General features: G+C 42.8%; 1 non-coding gene across 1 annotated transcript; it reads right to left on the bottom strand.

Annotated features, from left to right (window-relative positions):
• Window positions 1-4,039: 4,039 nt before the first annotated feature.
• Window positions 4,040-4,203, bottom strand: LOC123732780 (U1 spliceosomal RNA). Its single transcript, XR_006763410.1, has one exon. It is a non-coding gene; the product is annotated as a U1 spliceosomal RNA (small nuclear RNA).
• Window positions 4,204-6,236: the final 2,033 nt, after the last annotated feature.

Here is a 6,236-nt window from a genome sequence, read left to right as displayed (position 1 = left end):
GCCTGGGTGGTTTCTGTGTGTGCCTGGGTGTGCCTGGGTGGTTTCTGGGTGGTTTCTGTGTGAGGCTGGGTGGTTTCTGTGTGAGCCTGGGTGGTTTCTGTGTGTGCCTGGGTGGTTTCTGTGTGAGGCTGGGTGGTTTCTGCCTGGGTGGTGTCTGTGGGGCTGGGTGGTTTCTGGCTGGGTGGTTTCTGTGTGAGGCTGGGTGGTTTCTGGGTGGTTTCTGTGTGTGCCTGGGTGGTTTCTGTGTGAGGCTGGGTGGTTTCTGGGTGGTTTCTGTGTGAGGCTGGGTGGTTTCTGGCTGGGTGGTGTCTGTGGGGCTGGGTGGTTTCTGGCTGGGTGGTTTCTGTGTGTGCCTGGGTGGTTTCTGTGTGAGGCTGGGTGGTTTCTGTGTGAGGCTGGGTGGTGTCTGTGGGGCTGGGTGGTTTCTGTGTGGGGCTGGGTGGTTTCTGTGTGGGGCTGGGTGGTGTCTGTGTGGGGCTGGGTGGTTTCTGGCTGGGTGATGTGTCTTTGCTCTTCCTTCCTCTATGACTGACGGAGGGGTAATGAAGCAATAAGGCCTGAGGGGGTGTGGTAGATGATAGCAGATTATAGGCTGTGAGGCTTTTAAAGCACCGTTCCCGCTCTGGGGGAGAAGGCATTCACGCTAAACGCTGCATGTCGGCTCAATCAGAAATCACATTTCTATGGTTGAATCTGTAACGCTTCAGCGATAACACATTAAATAGCGCCCTCAATCTAGGCCAAAGGCTTTGTCCTGTTAATGTTTAGCTACAGTAAGGGATACATAGACTACAATAGAAGCCATAAGGGATACATAGAGGCTACATTAGAAGCCATAAGGGATACATAGAGACCACATGACAAGTCATAAGGGATACATAGAGACTACATTAGAAGCCATAAGGGATACATAGAGGCTAAATTACAAGCCATAAGGGGTACATAGACTACATGACAAGTCATAAGGGATACAGTGCATTCAGAAAGTATTCAGACACCTTGACTTTTTCCACATTTTGTTAGTTACAACCTTATTCTAAAATGGATTAAATTGTTTTTTTTCCCCTCATCAATCTACACACAATACCCCATAATGACATCACAAACACCCCATAATGACGTCACAAACACCCCATAATGACAAAGCAAAACAGTTTAGAAATGTTAGAAAATGTAATAAAAAATAAAAACTGACATCACATTTGCATAAGTATTCAGACCCTTTACTCAGTACTTTGTTGATGGACCTTTGGCAGCGATTACAGTCTCAAGTCTTCTTGGGTATGACGCTACAAGCTCGGCACACCTGTATTTGGGGAGTTTCTCCCATTCTTCTCTGCAGATCCTCTCAAGCTCTGTCAGGTTGGATGGGGAGACTGGTAGACTGGATTACTGTAAAAGTACTATGAGACATTTTTAAAGGGGCTATAGAATAATTATCTTTAAACTAATGACTCGGGACGTCGGTTATAAGATTAAAGCGTATTTTAATAATACTTCACGTTACATTTGACCCCTTTAGATTCTATAAAACAAAAGAAAGTTGCTAGCAAAAGCCAGATTTATCACTTGCCACTTGCTCATAAGTGGAGCGTTTTCGTTCTCACTTCCACTTCCTGTCGCAAAGCATTTTGGTAATTGCAGTCTAAGACGCAGTATGCGGAAATAGCTCCATCATTACATGGCTGCTAAATTTCAGATGGTTCGTCTAAACAAGTCATGCATAGTGTAGAGAGAATCTGAACCACTGAAATATATTTTCAAGAACTCATTTTTAATTATATATTTGTTCAGCTGTTTGAAGCTGTTGTACAAAACCGAGAGTAAAAAAATATGCCTACATTTACGGACGGGAAGCAGAGAAATAGCACACATCAGACTTACTTTCAACCAGAAGACATATCTATAACTGACGTGAATTTTTGGTCGGGTCGCCCACAAAGTTACATATTTAGGGTGACCATACGTCCTCTTTTTCCCGGACATGTCCTCTTTTTGGACCTAAAAAAATGCGTCCAGCCGGGATTTCTAAATCGCCCAAAATGTCGGGGATTCGGCTTTTGCTTTCTACTGTCGCCATTCATTGTGTGCGTTTTGGGGTTTTTGCATTGCTTTGACCTTTCTCTTTAGGTCCCGCCTTCTCACACGCCACCATTGGTGGGTCATGTAGGCCTACGCAAACATTGGTCAAACTGCATCTCAATCATTACCTTCACCATGGCAACAGCCAAGAGCCATAGCAGCAGCTTGCTTGTCAACAGTGGCACATGGCTCCAGAACAGCGTAAAAATGCCCAAACGCAAATTTAAATTCACAGACGATTTACAGAGAAAATTCCCGTGTTTTCGTCTTGGTCGGGATCCGTGTGAAGCAGAATGCATGACCTGCAAAGCTGGCACGTACGTGTCAGTGTCAAATAAAGGTGCTAGCGACCTAGAAGCCCACATAAGCTCCGCAAAACACAATTTTCAGCTAAAGGAGAGAGTTCGTCAGGTAAATTTGACTGACTATTTTATGAGAGCAGGTAAAACAGAAGATGCTGTTACTGCTGCGGAGGGAGTTTTTGCCTTCCACAACACTAGGGTGACCATACTCTTTTTCCGGGACATGTCCTCTTTTTTGATAACTAAAATATGGTCACTCTATACATATTACACTTTTAATTAGTTCGTGAGGAAGAGAACTCCAGACCGACATTGAGAAATGAATTTGTCAAATGACCTGGGTGTCATGGATGTTGGAAATGTTAAAGGTACAGTTGGGTATCTAGTGGACTGGATTACTGTAAAGTTCCATGGCTGTGTCTACACAGGAAGCCCAATTCAAATATTTTTCTTTACTCATTGGTCTTTTGACCAATCAGATAAAATCTGATGTGAAAAGATCTGATGTGATTAGTCAAAAATACCAATTAGTGGTAAAAATATCAGAATTGGGCTGCCTGTGTAAACGCAGCCTAGAAAACATTTTGAATCACATTATTCTAGGTGAAATAGGCCCCCAGACACCACAGGAGGTTTTGTGAAGGGAGGAAGGACGATATACATTTCTGGAATGGTGTGAAAGGAATGGAAACCATATGTCTCATGTGTCTTGATACCATTTCATTCATTCTGTCCTCCCCAATTGAAGTGCCACCAGCCACCTGTGCCGCACACACTCAAGTTGTACAGCTGATGTAGGCCTAGAAAAGTGAACTAATTTGAATCACGTTATTCTAGATCAGCCTTTTTCAAACCTCTCCTCCGGGACTCCCAAGAGATCCGTGTTTTAGTTTTTGCCCTAGAATTAACACCTATTGCATCTTGCCTATGCCGCTCGGTCATCGCTCATCCATATCTTTATATGTATATATTCTTATTCCATCCCTTAGATTTGTGTGTGTTATTTATTATTATTCTTGTTGTGGAATTGTGAGATTAGATTAGCCCCCAGGTACCCATCTAATAATTTAATTTATATTACAGCTGTCCACCAATAAAGCATCAGAACCAGAGATTCTGATACCGCCTGTTTTAAATGGAAGAGTCTATCTGGTAAGAACACTTTTTATTTACCGGCGCTGTTGAGTGGAACAAACTACCACAGTAACTCCATGCCGAGCATAACTTCATTTAAATAATGTGTAAAGCTGACTAATGGTGGTTTATATTCCATGTCAGTATGTAAGGCTCTACGCTATGACAATGTCCTCCTGTCCTTTGTATTGTGTTGTGTGGAGCCGAGGCCTACTATGACTAGAAAAATATTAAAGAGGACCACAATGGAAATATGTTTTCAAACATATTTTTGTGTCATTCTCGATGATTGTAAATGCTTTATCAACGTGTGGTTGCATTGACAGGCATAATCACCAGTGCTACAATAACAGATCTCAAACATTGGGGTTTTTATCTTTCAGGCCTTACTAAGCTTTTAAATTGATCCTACATTCTAACACCATTCACCTGATAAGAACATATAAATACACCTCTTCTTCGACGAAACACTAAATATAACTCAAGCATTTTAAATCTAAATATTACTTTAACATCAAGATCAGGGGAGAGCGCGAACGCAGTCCCCCACTACCAGAAATTATGCAATCGAGATTTCCACATTTGGGAAATTCGCAGGGGTCAGCACAGCCGGAGTGCAATGGCTGAGCCTCGCCCTGGGTGAACCGCCTTCTTGATCACGGTGTCTCCCTTGCCAGGTAAGTATGAGTTATACACGTTGGTAGAGGGGCACTCATTCCAGGACAAAGGTGTTTGACTAACGGTTACCACTTGTACTACTGACAATACCACATCATATCGACCAGGGTTTAATAACGTTTACTACTACAGTTGCGGACAAAGCGGTGGAAAAGCGATGCACTTTGTTTTATTATATTATATCGCTGTCTGACTATTTTCCCATCATGCAACACGGTAGACATTCTATATACATTGAACTGTTTTTCTAAATGTCCGTCTGATTACACACAAGTAGGCGATGTACCAAAATGCTGAAATCACATTCGTGCTCACACAGCCAACCGAAAGACACCAACTATTTCTGGTGTTTTGTAGCGTTCCAGACATTGTAGGAATAGTTTCATCACGCTTGTTTTCTGCTCCTCAGTAAAATATGATTCCACCATCGACCACAGGGTGGCATACGACCCCAGATATGGAGGAGAAACAGTCGCCGACTACTTCATCAACAACAAGACATAGCAGCTACTCGGGGTGTGCTCACATGGACATACTCGTATTTGTAATTGTATCTGTAACTTGACAGTTGATAGTCGTTTTAATATGCCTAAATAGATGTTGGCTAAATAACTTCCTGCAAATTCTCACTGCAAAAACAAACCTGGGGATGATGAGCAGCGCGCTGAGGTGTGCGGCGTGTGTGTGTGTGTGTGTGTGTGTGTGCGTGGGGGGACAGCCACGTTTGCTGTCACTCAGTCAGAATACGCATTAGCATCTCAACTTTATTCCCTACCCTTTACCTGCTAGTGAGATATTATGCACCACAATATGCTGCTGAGAGGAGAACTGCTCATAAGATTAAAGGTTATCATGTCAAAGTGGGTTATCATGTCAAAGTGGGTAATCCTCTCTTGGGTAGGGGGCAGTATTTTGACATCCGGATGAAAAGCGTGACCAAAGTAAACTGCCTGTTACTCAGGCCCAGATGCTAGGATATGCATATAATTGGTAGATTTGGATAGACTCTAAAGTTTCTAATAATGTCTGTGAGTATAACAGAACAGATTTGGCAGGTGAAACCCCGAGGACAAACCATCCAGGGGGGAAAATAGTGAGGTCATAGGATTTTCCAATATTTTCTCTGGGATACCCTTATTATTAGGAACCTGGTTGCAGTTCCTATGGCTTCCACTAGACGTCAACAGTCTTTAGAAATTGTTCAATGTTTTTTTTTTGTCTTTATTTAACTAGGCAAGTCTGTTAAGAACAAATTCTTATTTAGGAACAGCGGGTTAACTGCCTTGTTCAGGGGCAGAATAACAGATTTGTACCTTGTCAGCTCAGGGATTTGAACTTGCAACCTTTCGGTTACTGGCCCAACTTTCTAACCACTAGGCTACCCTGCCGTCCCAGGCAGTGATACAGCCCGACATGATGCTTTCGATTGTGCATCTGTAAAAGTTTGAGGGTTTTAGGTGACAAGCCAATTTTCTTTAGCCTCCTGAGTTTGAAGAGGCTCTGTTGCGCCTTCTTCACCACGCTGGTAGCGAAACGAGTAGAGACCATCCCCCAGGCAGTGGCCATGGTAGCCACGGAACCCCGTTTTTCTTTTAAGAAATGAAGAAGTAGTCCTATTCATTGTAAGTGTCACTCCAGGTGGATTCCACTGTTTTGGTGCGTGTGAACAGGAGCGCACTCCACGTTGTTTTTATCCGGTATTAGAAACAGTTTATTCTGTCTTAAATTTTATCGATTATTTACGTTGTAGGGTACCTGAGGTTGGATTAGGAACGTTGTTTGAAATGTTTGACCCAAGTTTACAGGTAACTTATTAGATACTTTGTAGGCATGTTGGGCGAGTTGAAACCGGTGTATTTCTGAATCAAACGCGCCAAATAATTTGACTTTTTGGGACATAAAGAAGGACATTATCGAACGAAAGGACCATTTGTGATGTTTCTATCCAAATCTCCTAATAATTTGCAAATATTTGACTCTGGGCCCGAGTATTTGGCAGTTTACTCTGAGCACGCTTTTCATCCGAAAATGAAAATACTG

This window comes from Salmo salar, unplaced genomic scaffold (genome assembly GCF_905237065.1).
Source record: "Salmo salar unplaced genomic scaffold, Ssal_v3.1, whole genome shotgun sequence".
Classification (NCBI taxonomy): domain Eukaryota; kingdom Metazoa; phylum Chordata; class Actinopteri; order Salmoniformes; family Salmonidae; genus Salmo; species Salmo salar.
This window is presented reverse-complemented; position numbering and strand designations above follow the sequence as displayed.